This window comes from Mustela erminea, chromosome 6, assembly GCF_009829155.1.
Source record: "Mustela erminea isolate mMusErm1 chromosome 6, mMusErm1.Pri, whole genome shotgun sequence".
NCBI classification, from domain to species: domain Eukaryota; kingdom Metazoa; phylum Chordata; class Mammalia; order Carnivora; family Mustelidae; genus Mustela; species Mustela erminea.
The window spans coordinates 37,750,359-37,769,889 of NC_045619.1; the positions used below are offsets into that span (position 1 = coordinate 37,750,359).

The 19,531-nt window shown below is 34.2% G+C and overlaps 1 long non-coding RNA gene across 3 annotated transcripts in view; it reads left to right on the forward strand.

Moving 5' to 3' along the window:
- LOC116593084 overlaps nt 1–19,531 on the forward strand; it is an 81,259-nt gene that overhangs the window by 28,063 nt on the left and 33,665 nt on the right. Inside the window, exon 4 of one of the 3 annotated variants that reach the window (XR_004286737.1) lies at nt 19,137–19,200. The exons of the other annotated variants lie outside the window; for them this stretch is intronic. This is a non-coding gene — a long non-coding RNA (uncharacterized LOC116593084). The remainder of the gene's footprint in view (nt 1–19,136; nt 19,201–19,531) is intronic. 3 annotated transcript variants of the gene reach the window in all.

Here is a 19,531-nt window from a genome sequence, read left to right on the forward strand (position 1 = left end):
ATTAGATACAGAAATAGCACCAAGAAGCTTTGAAAATTTAATAATCTCTGTCCTCCCTAGAGGACTCAATCAGTAGATTGAAATGAAATGTTATGTTGGATTTCAAAATAGAATATTCTGAATTATGTACACAAATTAATATTAGTGGTCATTCAGAAAAGTAATCAAACATTGCACCTGTGAAACTAGCCATACAGAATGGCACGAGTTCATAAGTTCAAGGGCTTCATAAAATATTGCTGTGGGCAAGTAAGCATTTAAATCAAAATTGAAAATACAAGCCTCAGGTCTATAGCTTAATGTATTTTCTGGTCTAAGTTGCATATGTATTATCATATTTTGTGCTTATATAAAATGCAACAGTTTTCAAAAATAAATGCAAATGGCCACCACCAGTCAAATTGAGTGAAACATCCCAGTGAAATTCAGTTTGGCTAAAAACCAAAATTGGCAGTCTCATGCCTGATCTTCTAAAGATGATCTTTCTTTTTTATGCCATATATTTATTATTTTAACCTAACAACACACCTCAATGCTAGTCATCACCAAAACAGTTATACATGACCATCCATATTTTGAAATGTAAAGTTGACAATTATTTTATATTTTACTTGCTGACATACTGATTTCTAGGCTTTCCCCAGGAATGGTGATTTTGAATCAATAATCATACATTATTATTGTTATGTTTCTATAAAACAGACTGTTAATTCTTCTTAGCGTTCTATTATATGTAATTAGAGTTAAAGTGCAAATGAAATAAAAATAAAAATTCGACCTGGTGTTTGGTTCATCCATTTGCAAAGTAATTGAATAAAATGAAAACTTGCCATCTGTTCTATGTATTCAAAATCCATGTGTTTGTAACATGGTAGCCTTTCCAGAGGAAATATATTAAGATCATTTTTGACGGCATGTTTCAAAATATTGTGGACACTCACCAACTTAATGGATTTGATTCTTGATACGTATCAGTTTTTCTTTCCATTCCTTATGTTTATAATAAAAATCTATGTAGGTATTTTAAATAATGAAAATAACTTTTACCCTATTTTCTTGAATGCTCAGGAAAAATTAAAAAAAAAAAATCTGCTCCCTAGGCACAGTCACTGAAATCTCCAAAGAATGAGTCTTTAGATGTATTACAATTGGGAAAAATAGAGCTCTTTAAATAGTAATATTGTATAAAATCACCAGATGGCAACTCCTAGTCCCTATAGACGATTTCTCTTCTCTTGGTAGACAAAACACTTAAGAGAACAAAATAAATTATTCTGTACCAAAAAGGAGCTGTTTCCAAGTACTAACATTATTTTTGTATCATCCTTTCCCCACTTGTTAGTTTCTTTCTTTCATTTTTACTGATATTAACAAAAAGAATATTTATTGCCTATGTAAACTGTAAGATTTATTACCAAGAAAACGCCTAGAAGCAATCCCTAAAATTCTGTTCTTAAGATCCCTCTCCAAGAATATGAAGTCCAGGGTGTATGTCAAGGGTATGACAGATGCTCATAATTTGACACTGGTACTTCTGACTCAAAGCTGACTCCTGCTTCAAGAGGCTCAGCTCAGAAAGCAGAATTAAATGTGCAGTGTCTAAACTGAGTTTACTGATCGTTCTTGTTTTCCTCTGAGAACCTCAAGCTGTGGTTTACAAACAGTTTTCTTGCAGAATGTGCTGTGAAATAGCAAACTGGTTTTAACTTATCTGTTACCTTGGGGCTTTGTTTACTTTCCTAAATGGAAAAGCAGCAGGAGATAAAGAATTCTGGAGAAGTATACCATCTAAAACTGTTTCCCAAGCTCTTTGGCTGTGGTCAAGTACAATGTAGAAATAACTGATTCAACAGAAGTAAATCTTTTGTTTGAGATGACTCAGGGCTTTTTGTATTCTAATGGGTTTGGTGAATTTCTCAAAGGGTAACATGAATAAACACTGCTATCACCCCAGAGTACTCATTTGGTTGATTTCTTAGGAAGATTTGATCACAAGTGAATGTACTTTGGGAAGGATTGGCCTGGTAGAAGCTAATGTTAATCACTTGTTTGAGAGAATTAATTATTAAAATGTTAATACTATCATTAATGATGTTTTTTCTTTAAGTGTGATGTTAATGAATGAAAAAATTTGGAATATTTTTCTATTCTGATTGCTATTGGGACATAGTTTATATTTTATGTGTGGTGTGTATCAGCACGTATTTTCACAGAGAAATGTCTGTATATGTGGAAAAACCTGAGTAGGTCATTGAATTTTTCACATCTATATGAGACGAGTTGATGCAAACTATGAAATGGCATGGATTGTTCAAATAGATTTTTTAAAAGTTTTTCAGTGAATCATACAGAACATTAAAGTCTGAAGATGTCAATGGAACTATTTAATAAATCTACATCCCTTGCTTTAAATAAATTCTAGCTCAAGAAGAGAGAGTAAAATGTTCAAGTCTAAATATTAGGAAAAAAAAAACAGCAAAAAAAAACAAGAAAAAATTTGGTCAACAGGCATAATATAGCACAAATAAGAAATTTCTCTTTCTTCCACACTCCTCTCTTTAAGGAGCCCAAATGTTTCCAGCCCCAGCTCTATTCTTGGTGACATGCTGTAAAGGCCCCCATTTCCAAAGCCAATTCATGGTCCCTGTTCGCTGCTGAAATTTCAGCATTTAGGTATTTGTTTTAAGTAGCAAGGAGAGGAGGTAAAAGGATTCTTATTAAGAGCATTTTCTGGAAGTTGCACACCCTGCTCTCCTTATATCCATCACTAGAATTTAGACATATGGTCAAACCTAAAGGCAAGGAAACCATGTGCCAAGCTAAAAATTGTGAAGAAAGTGAGAATAGTGATTAGGGGATAATTAACAGCCTCTGCCACTCAGGAAGCTAGTTAAAGCAGAGCTTGAAAGTTAATTCAGCTTCTTAGAATGCCTGTGTATCCTTTCTTTGTCACATTTCCACTTATTATGTGAATATACACAGGTTCTGCACTATGAAACTCTTCAAAGCTTACGTTGAATCTCCCCTCTCTCTCGAAGCTTTTCCTACCTACCAAATATCTCCAAATGTTGATTTATGTCTCTCTGAATTTCCATGTTTTCAGTCTATACCACAAAGCCTCGATGTTACTGTATTATGGGTACTTCTGTTTGTATGCAGACTTTTCCCAACTGTATCTCCGGTTTCAGGAGGGCTGAGAGCATCATGTTACTACAGGTTTGTGGCTGGCCCTAATTTTTGATTTTCTGGATCCAGTGATTTTGTGTACGCATCCTAGTTTACAGGCTGTAACCTTGTTGACTTCTGTTGTTTATAGAAATTCATCCCTCCCCTTAGCTTCTGTGGCACGATCCACTAACACTTCTTATGAGTCCCAACTAACATGTTAGTGTTATGACATTGTGTTCACACAATTCCCAGTAGAAGAGATCTTGAACTTTGACCCCCAGCCAGTGGTCACTTGTAGGATATTTTAATACAGTCAAAGTTTGCACACTGTTGACCTACAGTGTGGTTTGTGATCAGGATCTGGTTTGTGGACAGATTTTGTTTGGCTCGTCGAAGGCCATTGAAAGAGTGATTTAGTGTTCAACATTTAAAAATCAGATGTCTTGTTAAAAAAAGAAAATAGAATTTCTAGATGCTCTTGAAAAATCCAAAGATCTGGGAACATTGGAACAACATGCATACATGTTATTAAAAAGCTTGAGCTTAAGTAGCTGTTATCCCGTTAGAAGACATAATGCTATATGTTCACTAAATCTCATTTCCTTTTCTTTCTTCTTTTTTTCCTTTTTTTTTTCTGAGCACATAGCTGAATTACATTTTGCAATAAATCAGGTATCACTGTTTGACTGAATTAAAACAATCCAATATAGTTAAAAGTTATCTATCTATCTATCTATCTTCAGGGAATGGCTGCTGAAAAGATCGCCCGTATGATACTCATTTCTTCATTTCTCTGTGTCTTAGCCTGTCGGTAGACTGGTGCAGAGGATACAAGTGGACAACTTCAAGCTATAAGAAACAATAGGGGCACTGCACAGAAGGAGTCTGACTCCTTGCACTATATCATGGAACAGAGTTCCCATGCTAATCTCTGCTATAACATAAGCAATAGATAAACCTTTATTGTATTAAACCACTGGGATTTGAAGATTGTTTGTTACAATAGTTAGCTTAAGCCTTTTTTTTTTTTTTTTAAGTAATCTTAAATTCATAGCCCTAAAATCAAAAGTCACATGCCCTACCAACTGAGCCAGCCAGGAGCCCCTGATATACCCACTTTAGATAATGGTAGGCAGGCTATAGTTCACCATGATCTCTACCAATCCCAATTTACCTTCCCAATTCCAATAAAGAGTTGAGGTTTTTTTTTTTTTTTGGAGGTACTATTTTATTTTTTTTTTAACTTTTTAAACTTCTTAATTTTAAGTACAATAAACATAGTCTTATGTTAGTTTTAGGTGTACGTTAGAGTGAATCAACAATTCTATATATTACTCAGTGTTCATCATGATAAATGCTCATCATGATAAATGATGAGCACTGAGTAATATATAGAATTTTTTTTACCCCAAATCAATACAGCTTTTATTGTATCTTTAAAATATCACAAATAAGTCTGCAAAATCATCTGGCATCTTGCTGTTTCTGTAACGGAGGAGTTGAATTTTTGACTTAAATTATGCACCTAGAGTAGTCAGAGAGTTGATTTTGAAGACCAAGTTTAAGAGGAATTTGACAAACTGAAGCATTTAATAATTAATTTACCAAGGCCTGGACTACTTGCCATAAAAAAGAACAGTTGAAGGACTTATGAATGTATAGCTTGGAAATTCAAATGTATTTTAAACAATCTCCCAATGTTTGAAAGTGTTATATAATGAGGGTTTGAGCTTGCACTTCCTATCTCTGGAGGGCATAATTAGGACCAACTGGATAAAAATAGAACTAAAATATCTCCTTCCAGAGCATAGTAGACACTACTCTTATATTGGGTTAATAGGTTGAACTACAAGACCCCTGAATTCCAGAAAAATTCTTATATTTTTATGAAGTTGGTGCTAAAAAATTATTCATCTAATATGTGAGTGTATATACCTATTATTAGTTCTGCTTTCCTTGGGACATTACAATTTCTGTTTTGGTTTGGTTTGGTGGTTTTTACTGTTATAGTGAACATATAATGCTTTGTTTTTACATAGTGAGCTTCAGCTGTGCTACGTATTGATTTGTTTTTTATGAATACAAAATGAAATTGCTTTGATGAAGTAACTAGTAGTCAATAAGTCCTAATGATGCTAGGATTTTTACTTTCATAGTTCTTAATATTGATGATAGATGAACTTTTATGTCTCTTTACATGAATTCTCTTAAATAGGTCCAATGACTATTCCATTTATAACCATCTTTAAACTTCATATTTTTTTAAATTTTTTATTTCTTTTCAGCGTAACAGTACGCTGTTTTTGCACCACACCCAGTGCTCCATGCAATCCGTGCCCTCTCTAATACCCACCACCTGGTTCCCCCAACCTCCCAACCCTCCCCTTCAAAACCCTCAGATTGTTTTTCTGAGTCCATAGTTTCTCATGGTTCACCTCCCCTTCCAATTTTTTTGCAGAATTCTAGTTAATGTTAGTATCATTAAAATATAAGATATAAAATAGAGTAAAATATGAATCACAGACCTCTACCTCTGATACTAGTAATGCATTATATGTTAATTAATTGAATTTAAATTTTAAAAATTCAAAAAATAAAAATTAAAAGACAAAAAAATAACAATAATAATAAACAAAGACCTTAGATGCACAAACAGTCTAAAGCCTAAACAATTTTAATATTGGGGTAATCACTGAGATATGCTCATTCAATCTTTAAATAAAATCAGTGTTACTTTTTTTGTTCCCCTTTATACTTACAGGGTTGGATCTCTCATTTTCAATATGGCTTCTCTGACCCCTTTTATAAGTTCGTGGGGAGTAATTAGTTAAGGGTTACAAAACTACGTCTTGGCTACCTTCTTGAATATATGTTTAGGTGTTTTGACTTGTGCTTTGGGGATCTGGGGGCTGGAGATGTGGTTGGCACTTTGAAAATTGACTTTCAGTAAAAGCAGAGGAAGAAAGTGTTCTGATTTGACATTTGTACCGTATTTTTCTTCAAACTGGCAAGAAGAGAGAGATGATTTGGGGCAACCTACACAGCATAGAAATAATGTGGGGAAAAAAAGATAAAAACTAAACTAAACTAAAATACAAAATATATGAAAAAGACTTAGCTAAAATAATTCCTTTACTTGGAAAAAAAAAAGTATTTTTACATTTCTTCCCTTCTCTGAGTTTTTTCAATCTATATGACCTAAGCTGAAATAAAAATGTGAAAGTTACTATTAAAGTCACTTGACTTTCCCTTCCCCAATCTTATTCACCTCTTTATTTTTTTTTTTTAATTTTTTATTTTTTATAAACATATGTTTTTATCCCCAGGGGTACAGGTCTGTGAATCACCAGGTTTACACACTTCACAGCACTCACCAAAGCACATACCCTCCCCAATGTCCATAATCCCACCCCCTTCTCCCAAACCCCCTCCCCCCAGCAACCCTCAGTTTGTTTTGTGAGATTAAGAGTCACTTATGGTTTGTCTTCACCTCTTTATTTTTCCAGAAAGAACCATTGGCCTAAATTTGAAATTTATTATTCCCATGTATATTTTTGAATTATTACTACATAAGCAAGTATTTTTAAAAAGATTTATTTATTCCTTTTAGAGAGAAAGAGCATGGGAGAAGGGGCAGAGGGAGAGAGGAAGAGAGAGAACCTCAAGCAGACTCCCCACCAAGCCTGGAGCCCAATGTAGGGCTCAATCTCACAACTCTGAGATCATGACCTGAGTCTAATCAAGAGTCTGTTGCTTAACTGACTGACCCTCCCAGGTGCCCTGATACATAACCAAGTATTAATAAATTATATATTATTGATTTGCCTGCTATTAAAAACCATGGAATTGACCCTTGAACAATGCAGGGATTGAGATGCCAACCCCCACATAGATGAAAATCCATGTATAACTTCTAATGCCTCCCAAACTGAACTACTAATATTTGCAGTTGATTGGAAGCCTTAGTGATAACATAAACAGTTAACATATATTTCATATGTTATATGTGTTATATACTAAATTCTTATAATAAAATAAGAGAAAAGAAAATGTAATTAAGAAAATCATAAGGAAGGGAAAATGCATTTACAGTAATGTACTGCATGAAAAAAAAATCCATGTGTAAGTGGACCCATGCGGTTCAAACCCGTGTTGTTCCATGGGTAACTACATGTGTACCCCACAGAATGTAATTAGCTTTTTCCTTATTCAACATTACAGGGTTTTGTTTTGTTTTTAAGAAAGTAAATGCATTCTTGGTAAATATTTTACCTAATTTTTCCCTCAAGCATTTAAATAATTAATTTGTTCTAATCCATTCATTTGGTTCCAAAGTCAATAAGTAGAAAATACTATAGAGTTGTCTTCCTCCCACCTCTGTACTTCAGTCACCCATTTTCCACCCACCTCAGTTCCCCAAAATAGATACCCACGGTTACTAATTCCTTGTGTATCTGTCCAGAAATATTTTAAATGAAGAAATAAATGATAGCATGCTATGCACTGTCTGTACATTGTGTTTTTTTTTTAAATAATATATTATCTTTTCCTATTGCTGCACAGAGAACATCCTTTGTCCCTTCTTAGCATGACATGATGTTTCATTTTGTGATTGGACCTTCACATACTTACCATTCTATTAATGTACATTTACATTGTCTCTATTTTTTAGCAACTACGAATAACACAGCAATATATAACACATATATACATAATTTTGCATATGAGTTATATTAGTTACCTATTACAGCATAACAGATGAGCTGCTTAAATTGACAAATATTTATTATCTGACATTTTCTGTGGCCTGAGATTCCAAATACAATCCAGGTACAGTATTTAGCTAGATTCTTCAGCTTCATTAACACTCATGAGAGCGCAATCAAGGATTGGTCTGTGTCTGTATCCGAAGGCTTAACTAGGGGAGGATCTGCTTTCAAGCTCACTCACATGACTGTTGTCAAGATTCAATTCCTTCGAGACATTTATTTAGAGTAAGCAAATATTAAAACCATACCTATTATCTCAAAATGAGTGCAAAGGTATCAAGAAAATTAAATTGGAAATAAATATATAAAAAATACTGTGTAAAAGTAAACTTTGAAAAATTGAAAAATGAGATGATAGAAATAAAAAAATAATCCATTTTATTTTTTAAATGCCTTGATGACTATTTTGTGCCTATAAGTTGGAACACAGATGCTAGAGTTTCACAGATGCTAGGTGAAACTCTAGCATCTGTGTTCCAACTTATAGGCACAAAATAGTATATGACTAGGTGTGGAATTGCTTCATCAAAGTGTGTGTGCATCTCCAACTTCACTAACTATTGTGAAATTGTCCTCTAAAATGGTTTTTAGAAAAACAAATTTGCTAGTTTACATTTACACCAATATTTTAGGAGACTCAACAGTTCTACATACCCACCTTTTTATTGTCAAACTGTTACAAGTTTGCCAATCTCTGGGGTGTAAAATGGTATCAAAATATTATTTAAAATTTTGTCTCTGTGATTACTAGTGAAGTTTTGCGTTTTAATGTAATTTTTATCAATTTTTTCTGAATTACCTGCTCACAGCTTTTATCTACTTTTCTGTTTTCTTTTCTTCTAATTGATTCATAATAATTCTTTGATCTATTTTGAAGAATAGTACTCTATATGTTATATGCATCTCAAATCTCATTTTTTTAAGTTTCAGGTCTGTTTTCTTAATTTTCAGTGGCTCTTTTTGAAAAAAAAAACCACATGTCATTTTAATGTAGTATACATCTCACATATTTTTATATATAGTTTCTTGTGTGAAGTCTTTGTGCTTTCCCCCACCCCATCACAGTAAGAAAAATAATTGTCTTATACATTCTTTAACATTTTTATAAAGTTTTACATGTGAGTCTTTAATCCATAGACTTTAGTTGTCCCCTGAGGCATGGTTCCAAGAGTTTGTTTTGCTACATCAGTGACCACATGGAAATCCATTTTTCCCTAATACAAACTATGCTGCCTTTGGTATTCTTGTGGCCATGAGCACCTGTTTCTCTGTGGTGGCCCCTAGAAGTGGAGGTCACGGGGTGAAGAATATGCTGGGTTTTGTACTCACTAGCTACTGCCAAATCATTATTCTAAGGGAATTATTAAATTGGTTCTAACACCAGTAGAGTATGAGTTCTACTTCATCATGAGTGTCACTAACCATTCATTTGACCAATCTGATGAGTCTTAATGGTTCTATCAGTAGTTATCTTAAAAAGTCATTTTTTTCTTTCAACTTATTTACTTGAGATACAGTACACAATGTATTCAAAGTGCACAGCCTAGTGTCTAGGTCTAGTTTGTATGATTTGTGAATCCCAGTTTATTTCTTTCAATGATAAGTAAATATCCCCAGAGTGTTTGAAATAATGTAACCTTCCCCCATTGTTGTCACATGTGTAATACTGTCTTAAAGGTGATCAAGGAAAAGGAATTTACAGCTATTTACTTGAATTTTCTCATCCCTGTGTTTTGAATATCATGCTAATAATATCTTGTATCTTATGAGCACTTGACAATTTTTAAAGAGTTCCAAGTGCATTTGACAGGCATTTAAGACTCAGATTAAAGTTTCTCATAACTAAGCATAATAAAAGTAAAATGTTCTTTTTTGTGTGGATGAGTCACTTTCAATTTCTTCGTTATCTATTATGTTATGTTTAATCAAAAATGCTTGCATATTTATATCAACTTTCTGTTTACCCCTTAGATTATTCATGCCTGAGTGGAGTGTCAGCTGCAGAAATAGGAGGTTTAATGAGTTTCATGGGGATACCTCATTCCAAGAACAAAACCTGGGAAAGGAATAAAACACAAGTGTCTGCATACTAATATGGGCCATTGTTGGAGCTGATCTCAGGAGCACAAGATGATAGATAGTCCCGACCAATACACATCTCCTTTAGAGAGGCCTTTAGTTCCAATTTGGTTTTCTTTTTATAAGTTAATCTCCTACAGACACTGTGCTAATGCTGAATATATAAACAACAAATATCCAAAGGGAGAGGTTACCACTACTCTACCCTGAATACTGCATTACTCTGCACCTGCTCAGGTTTTATTTTAGACTGTTGCTTTGTTCTCCTGCTCTTTTCTTTCACTCTTTTTTTTAAGAACCATTGTTGTTTGAAATAGAAATGGATGCCATAAGAACAAACATTTAGCTTATTAGCATTCTACACAGACATTCTTTTTCTATGAAAAAGAGCCTTAATTTACTTTGGTGAAGATAATGCATTATAAAGTACCTTTTTTACATATTTAATATATGCTATGTCGTGCTAGTCTGTTGGGGCAGCAAGCAAAGTTAATTTAAAAGAGTGAAATTTAAAGTTGATCTATGAAGTGCATGAAACATGGAGAACTAAGGCAATTATTTGTGCTTTTCAGATTAAAAATTCCAATATAAATAAATAAAAAACAAGTGATTTGGATCTGTATAATTTAGATACATTGTTTTGTGTGTGGGTGTGTGTATTTTGCATGTGTGTGTATGTGTCTGTGTGCGTGCAGTAAAATACATGGAATTACAATTCGGTTTTATATTTCATAGTAAAATTCCAACAAAACACTTCCAAAGTACACTACATTTCTTAAGCCAGGTGAAATTTTTGAAGTTATATTATCCAGTGGTATTCAGGATTTCATGAACTCATCTGCAACACAAGGGAAAATACTGTTTTTTAATTTTAAACGTTGTTTTGAACTACATTCAACACTTCGAGATAGATAGTCTCTAAATTTCCTAATTGCATCAGATTTCAAAGAGAATAAACTTCATTCATTAAAGCAGAATGATGCTGATTCCTCCACACATAAAAGAGTAGTCTGATGTGGTGCTTGGGTAACAATGAGGAAGGAGATAGGCCAGAGAGACAAATGGGAATCTACATTAATTTAATGATTTATTCCTGTAGAGCATTTTATGTGTTATTTATATTATTTTTGTGGTTGATGTTATCCCTTGTAACCCATCCCCCTCTTGCCTCCCTTCCTTCCTTCTTTCCTTCCTTTGCATTTTTTTTTTTCTTTTTGGCAAATGACTTGAGAGAAGTTAGCAGCTTGATCAGTATGCATGTTTAGTAAGTGTCAGAGTCCGGATTTGAACTTCATGACTATAAAAATTAATTTCCTATCCAACATACCATGCAACAAGAAGTACACGGGGAGTTTTGGCAGAGGGTGATTAGATGTGCAAATGTGTCCAATAAAGCCACACATTTGTTCTCCCTGTTCTTCAGTGTTCTAGAGGAGGAATTAATGTATTGCTAACAGCATGTATCTATGGAATACAATTTCTTGGAGAATTTAAAGATGTGAACTACTAGTACTAACAAGGCCATATAGTGCCTTAGAATTTACAAAAATATTTTGTATGATTTACATTACTTCTTGAGAGGTTTTTTTTTTGTTTTGTCTTGTTTTGTTTTTGTTTTTGTTTTTTTTAGTCATGGTTTCTAGTCATGGTTTGCATTTCCTCAGTCAACAAGCCAGTAAGGAAAGTATTATTAAACAGTTTTGACAGAGGGACGCCTGGGTGGCTCAGTTGGTTGGACAACTGCTTTCAGCTCAGGTCATGATCCTGGAGTCCCTGGATCCAGTCCCACATTGGTTCCCAGCTCGATGGGGAGTCTGCTTCTCTCTCTGACCGTCTCCTCACTCATGTTCTCTCTCACTGTCTCTCTCTCAAAAAAACAAAAACAAAAACAAAAAAAAACAGTTTTGATAGATTAAAACACTGAGGTTCAAAGACTGAGCCATTCGGAGATTTATCAGAACTCAAAGGTCTCCAAATGTGTAGTCCCCTAAACTCCTATTCTTCCACTATCCCAAGGGACTAATTAATACATCAGAGATGGAAGACAGAGAGTCAATAGCCCAACAATGATTTCATGTTAAGAAAATGAGACAGTGCTGTGCCTGGGTGGCTCAGTCAGTTAAATAGTCCAACTTCAACTCAGGTCACGATTTCAGGGTCCTGGGCTTGAACTCCATGTTGGGCCCCCTCTTTGGCGGGAAGTCTGCTTCTCCCTCTACTCCTCCTCCCCACTCATGCTCTCTCTCTTAAATAAATAAAGTCCTTTAAAAAAGGAAAATAAGACAATTATTGCAATTATTCATACTTTCCAAATTCCTTTTTTTTTGAGTCACTCAAGTATTTGGATTCTAAAGCATCCAAATAATTCTCTCAATCTTTCTTTTCACTTCACCAAATTAATTAAATGGAAAAAAAAAAACTTCTCCATCAAAAATTTTAAATTAGGTAAGTAAATATTAAAGAAATACTCTTTAAAATTTCTTGAATATACTGATAGTAAATGCTACAATGTTTTTAATCATCATTTAGAGTGGCCCCACTTATCTTACCGGTTAGACACTGTGACTCTGAAGATCTGACTTCCAGAATCCAACTCCTAGTTCTAGAACACATTTTCTAGACAATGATATAACATTTCTGAATCTAATTTTTCCACGGATGTTATGGATAGAATAATGTGCCTACGAATCACTTATGATGCTTGATTATAACTTTTACAAAACTACTCAAAATAAACTTCAATAACCAAAATGCAGTGACCTATATAAATTCAGAGTTCTCAAGAAGTCCTTGATCACACCTCTGGCTTCATTTTTCTTAAGTTGCATAACAATGTTGGCTTACTTCAGGGTAGCCAAATGCCTGTTGTACTTCTGAGCATCCCATCTCACACTGTTCCCTCCAGAGCAAGAGAGCTCTACCTTACCCATAATCATCATATGCAAGCCCTTTAAGCTTCATTGGGATTAAACTATTTAGAAGTCCTTTAAATTTTTTTCTACAGTGGGAATAATGAGAAGGAGTACTTTTAGTGGTTTAGGCTAATATACTGATCATAGTCTCAATAGTAAACAGATCACATAGCAAGCTCACAGTGAGGAAAGAGACAGAAATGGCAGTGGAAAATAACAAAATAATTTTCCCCTGCAGCCTGCCATATAGGGTGGTTATAGACTGAAAGAAATAATCTATGTCAAAGCAGAACCTCTGACACACAATAAAAAATACATAAACTCTAGATAATATTTTTCTAATGCTTTTGCTTTATTTTCATTTCATTTGATGATTTCATTAGCAGACAATCTAAAATCTAGGAGGAAAGATTATATAGAGTATCTTATAATTTTCCTAGGATACTTATTCTATAATACTGAATTAATCTGTTATTTCATGTGTTTGAATGAATTTGGCTTATATAGAGAGTCATATCATACATCTTGATTCAAACAGTTCTTTGCTCTCATCCGCCCTCTTTTTTTCCTATAAAAATATTTATAAATTAAATTAATCATTCAGCAATGGTTGATATGGCAAAAAAAAAACTACAGTAGAGTAATTCATTAACTAACTCATTGGTTCTCAAGCTGTATGTGTTCGTGATACACTTTAAAATGTACCAGTTTAAGCTGAATATTTAAAGGGATTAAAAGAAAATGAGCAAATTTTTTAAAAAGCACATTTTCCGAAGATTGAAGGAAAGAAACCCGCTCATTAAAGTTATTCAACTATCCTTTACAGAACTGAGCCACTGAGTAGTTTTATTTTCTACTCTGACCACATTGTTGAGAACTTCTAAGATATTTTCATATCTTCTGATAAGCATATCATCTCTTTTTTTTACTGTCCTTTTCTCTGCAGCTTTTTTTGGTCATAAGAAATTCCATGTCACTTCACCAAACCATTCATGATGATCATATAGCTAAAATTTATTGCCTATTATTTCCCAGAGGCTGTGTTACAGTATGTATATGCTTTAATTCTTTCAGTCCTCTAAATGGTGACATTCCTTGCCAGAGATGTTTTTGGTCCTTTTAGCATACATTATTGGGAGCTCTAGAGGAAGCCTTTCTTTTATTGCATTCTATGTTTCAAGGAGTTATTTTTATAGTTTGAAAAAGTCACTTACAAGAAAGAATGCTTATATTATCATCTCCTAAAACATGTGCGTGCACACACACACACACACACACACACACACACACACACACCACCTGCTAAGTGATAAGTCTAGTGCTCTTCAATCAGCAGGAGTCTCATGCAAAGGAACTGTACAGTTCCTGAATTTACAGCTTCATATTCACGTACAAAGACTGCCTACCTATTTCTAAATCATAGTTTCAAATTCCTGGAAGAAGAATCTGATTGGTCCAGATAAGGTTAACTGTTCATGAATGAGTTACTCAGCTATACCTACCAGGAAGAATCTTAAGAGTTGTAGAAGAAGAAAGAGGAGGAAGGGATGGAGAAGGATAAGGGGGAAGGGAAAGGGGGAGAAAATAGACCCAATTGATTAATGTTTGCTGTTTGTACTAATTTCTCTGATAAAAGGCTGCAATGTTATGAGTGCTTAGTGGGATTGGAGGAAATGGGATATACAGAGACCAGAAGAGGCTGGACAAAGGAACAGGAAAGTTACTTTGCAAAGATGCAATTCCTTAGCCTTATGTCTAAGGGTCTGTAAGTGCTTTAGTAATGAGCATGGAGAATTTATGAACTATTTAGTTATTTAATTATGTTTAACTTCATATCATATGTGGTTTCCTCCGTAGTGTGAGATGAATCATTCTTATCCAATTTTTCATAATTTGAGTCAAAGAAACCTTCCTGATATAAAGTTATATCAAAATAGGGAATTTCAGCAGAATTGTAGTTAAGGTTCTTATACTTAGTGAGGGCAGACTATGTAAGTAGCATGTAATAAGACATTGCTGGCTGGAAGTATTATGCCATTATACTCATTCTTTTAAAACAATTGTTCTTTCTAAAAGCAAAGAAGTAAAAGAGTTTATCAAAGCATACCACCGCATAACTAAGGACTCCTGCTCACAAGTGCAAAAATCATTTCCTGGGACATGATGTCTATAGATGTCTCTTCACATTCTTTCGTAGAGAATGACTTAGACTATAAGTGACTAAGAGCTTCCTCTCTTCCTGGCGTGTTGGACTCTTCACTCCACCATACTGAAGAATATCATCGTTTTCTCTGTTACCAAAAAGTGCCACATTTTCTTTCAAAAAGCTAACTCATTAATATCTGTAATGTTCATCGTGAATATTAACATAAAAAAGAATAAGATCATGCATTATCAATTCAAACTCAATCTCAAATCAAGATCTGAATCATCCCTTGCATCCTGGTTCTTTTAACAGGGAAAGTTATATAAGAAGACAACATTTAGTATTATCAGTCTTTTCATTTTAACAATTTCAGTTGCTATGCAATGACACCTCGTTACAATTGGAATTGGCACTCCCTGATGACTAATGATACTGCACATTTTGTGTTTCTTGGCGACCTGACTCTTCTTTTGCATGCCTTTGTCTTTTTCCCATTTATAAAACACTGTTTTACATTTTTCTTATGGGTTGGTTTTCTTAATCTTAATTTTATTATTTATTGAATAAGATGCTCTGGAGGCAAGTTCTCTGATGCATGTGCATGAGACAATGGATTATCTTCCCAGTCTTATAACAGTATCCTTTGTGAATAGTCTTAATTCCATAAAAACAAATTTATTAATCTTTTCTTTTATGATTTGCTTTTTTAATGAACTGTTTCAGGGATCTTTGCATATCTCAAGCACATGAAAATTTTCTCCTCCATTTTATTCTGGAAGCTTCATTGGTTTACCTTTTATATTGAGATCTATGATCTATCTCTAACTAGTGTCTATGAGTGAAATTTACTATTATTTATGAATACCCAAATGACTCAGCAGCATTTATTGAAAAGACCCTCCTTCCGTAGTAAATTCCAGTGGTGCTCTTATCACAAAACTGATGAACATATAGGTGTGAATCTGTCTCTGAACTTATTGTGATTCCTTAATCTCTATACCTATTCTCATGCCAAAATTACACATTCACAATTACTATAGATTTATACTAAGTATTGATATCTACTAATATGAGTACTCCAGCTTTATTCTTCAAGATTTCCTTGACTCATATAAATCCTTTCCATTTTCTTATAAATTTTAGAATTAGCTTAACTTTTATTTTAAAAAAGCTGCTGGGAATTTGGGATTTTACATAACATAGGCTAATTTGGATGAGGTCTAAAATCTTTAGTGTTTGAGTTTTCTATTGCAGCATAACAAATGACCACAAATTTGGGGAATTAAAACAACATTAATTATCTCATTTTCCATAATCCGAAGTCTGGGCATGGTTTATCAGCATTCTCTGCCCAGGGTCAAGGCTCACAAAACTGTCTGATTACATTCAAACTGTTGGTTCAGTCTGGGGTCTCAAATGTCATTCAGGGTCCTCTCCCAGTACCTCTGTCATTTTTTTTTTTTAAATTTGCTGCGTGGATTACTTTTTTGACTCTTTGCTGTGACAATTACAGTAACATTCCAGCTTGATATAAAATAAATCGGAGGGGAAGGGAAGGGAAGGCATGCAGGGCAGGAGAGGAGAGATGAAGAGACACCTAGATAATCCAAAGGGGAATGGAAGAAAGGCAAAGGAAGTCACCACAAGAAGAAAATATAAACCCTAGAGAAGGCAGCCCTGCAAGAGTCCCTAGATTAAACTCTTCTGCTTGGTAAAACCTGGTTTAGATTTTTCAAATCTGTGTCTGTTAAGTCAAGCCTGGAGGATGGAGCTGCTGAACAGTCAGTGTAAGAAGGGCAAGCCAGTTACCTTCTAAAATAAGAGGGGCAAGAGGGCTTAAATGCAGGTCAGTTGGTCAGAGGGATGGAGCTATCAGAAGGAATGGAGAACCAGATTCCTGTAGACTTTCCCTTACTACCCTTAGACCTGAGTGAGTTTAAAAGTGAGGAAGGCAGGTAGGTAATGTACTACAATGTAGGTTTGACCAAAAGTTGACTTTTGCCCTTGGGTTAGTCCTGGTGCACAGTCAGGCAAACCTAATCCAGCTGACTCCTCAACCCCACAGTTCACACAGGAGAGAAACTGGCCTGGGATCTGTGTTAGCACTCTGCATCAACTCAAAGACCAATTTCACCTGGGTCTCATAAACTTAGCCTAAGATTCTTGCCCTGATCTCTTGGATACTACTGAAGCTGGGAAGCTAGAGGTCAACAGAGTTAAACCAGTAGATGCCACCAGTGAAGTTCATATAGTGTCAGCTGCCTATGTTATGAGTACAAGTACTTGGTGGGGGGACAATATTGACTACCAAGAAGATGAATGGCATAATCTGGTGTTGTAGCTGATAGCCCAAGGCCTGATCATCAGAGGGGCTCAACACGTGAAGATGGACAGTCATAAGCCACAATGCTCCTCATGAGCTCCTATGTGTCTGTGCAGGGTGAACTTGGAAGTTGATTGTAGCCTGGGTCATTGGGAGGATGACATTTACCTTGACCTCTGAATTAGGTATGGTGAGTGCCATGGTGGTCCTCACCAGCTCATTGGTTATATGATTTTCCCTCCATTAACCCTAGGACTGGGTCTCTCCCTTCTTGAAGTGTTTGTGTACTATGTAGAACACGTGGCAGCTTGCTTCTTTAAGAACAGGAGAGTCTCTTACTTCTTTGCTGTCTAAACCCTCTTTAAAGAGTTCATGTGATCAGTTAGGCCCATCCAGGATAAAGACACTTTTCCTTAACTTCACCTAATTAGGGACTTTAATTATATCTGCAAAATCCCTTCATCTTTGCTGTATACCTTGAGTTAGAAGCAAGCTGAGGGCCCTGTCTACATTCAAAAGGAGAAGATTATATAAGGGGGTGAATCATTACAGGTCATTTTAGAATTCTACCTTGTACAAAATAATAAGTCTTCCAATCCAGGAACGTGGTATTTTCTCTATTTAAGCCACTTTTAAACTTCGCTCAACTATATTTTGTAGTTTGGATCATAGCCCATCTATTGGAAGATTTATTCCTAGGAACTAGATTTTTGTGCAGTTATGAATGATACTTTAGTGTTATTTTGTAATTCCTGTTTTCAGGATATAAGAATAAAATTTACTTTTGTATATTAACATTAAATCCAACAATCTTGCTAAATGTATATAGTAATTTCTACTAGTTTATCCATAAACATTACTAGGTTTTATATATTCACAGTTATGTCATGTTTCCCTTTTCTTCCTCAATTTTATACTTTTTTCATGCTTTTTACCCTGGATAGGACCTATAGTGAAAATTTAATGAGGGTGGTAGTGGTGGTCTTGTCTTGTTCCCAACCTTAAAAAAAAAAAAAAAAGAAAGAAAGAAAGAAAAAGAAAAGAAATAAAATTAAATATTTCACCATTACTTATGATGTTAACAATGGGTTTTTCATAAATATCCTTTACCAGTTGAGGAAACTCTTCCCTTACAGTTTCTGAATCTTTTTTTTTTGAAATCACTAATGAGTACTTAATATTGTCAGATGATTTTTCTGTATGCACTGATATGATTATTTTTATTCTTTATTCTCTTCACATGATTAATTGTATTTATAACTTCTTAAATATTAAACCAAGCCTGTTTTCATGAGATAAAACATTCTTCATCATGATAACACATTATATATATTTTTTTACTTTATTTGACTTGCTAATTTTTATTTAAGATTTTTACTTATATGCCATGAAAGATATTGTTCTGTAACTTTTCTTTCTTATAGTGTTCTTGTCAGATTTTAGTATCAGATTTATTCTGGCTGCATAAAATGCACTGGGAAGTATTCCTTCTTTTTACATGCCAAAGAAGTTTTTTGTTTGCTTTTTTTTTGATTAATATTATTTCTTCCCTATATATTTACAAGAACCCACCAGTAGAGGCTGGAGTTTTATATTCTGTGAAGACTTTAAGTTACAGATTCAATTTCTTCAAAACATATAGGGCTATTCAGACACTATTTTTTATTTTGTCACTTTTGGTAAATTGTCTTTCTTAAGGAATTTTTCCTATCATTTATCCTGTCTTCCTTCTGTGTCAGTTGCAGAATATTCTCAGTCCAGGCTTCCGGAATTCCAATCTCTGCTCAAATGACCAATGAGAGAGTAAGTTAATTATTGACAAAAATTCTTTTCAAGCTGTTAAGTTAGTTTACTAACTATAAATGATTGATTTAGTGGATATATTTTGAATAGTTTTCCATATCTTTCTCATAACCAATAATTAAGAGCTTTTTGTTTATATTTTGAATCTTTTAAATAATTTTTTTTCTAAAAGTTTTTTGTTTCTGTAACTTTTGCTAATGAAGTCTCAGTAAATGAAGTGTGAAAACTAGTAAAAAGTTGGAAAGGATTGAATACTCTTTTGTGCATGTTACTCCATTCCCTGCCATGTAGTCACCAATTGGTCATCTAAATATCCCCTTGATAAGTCACC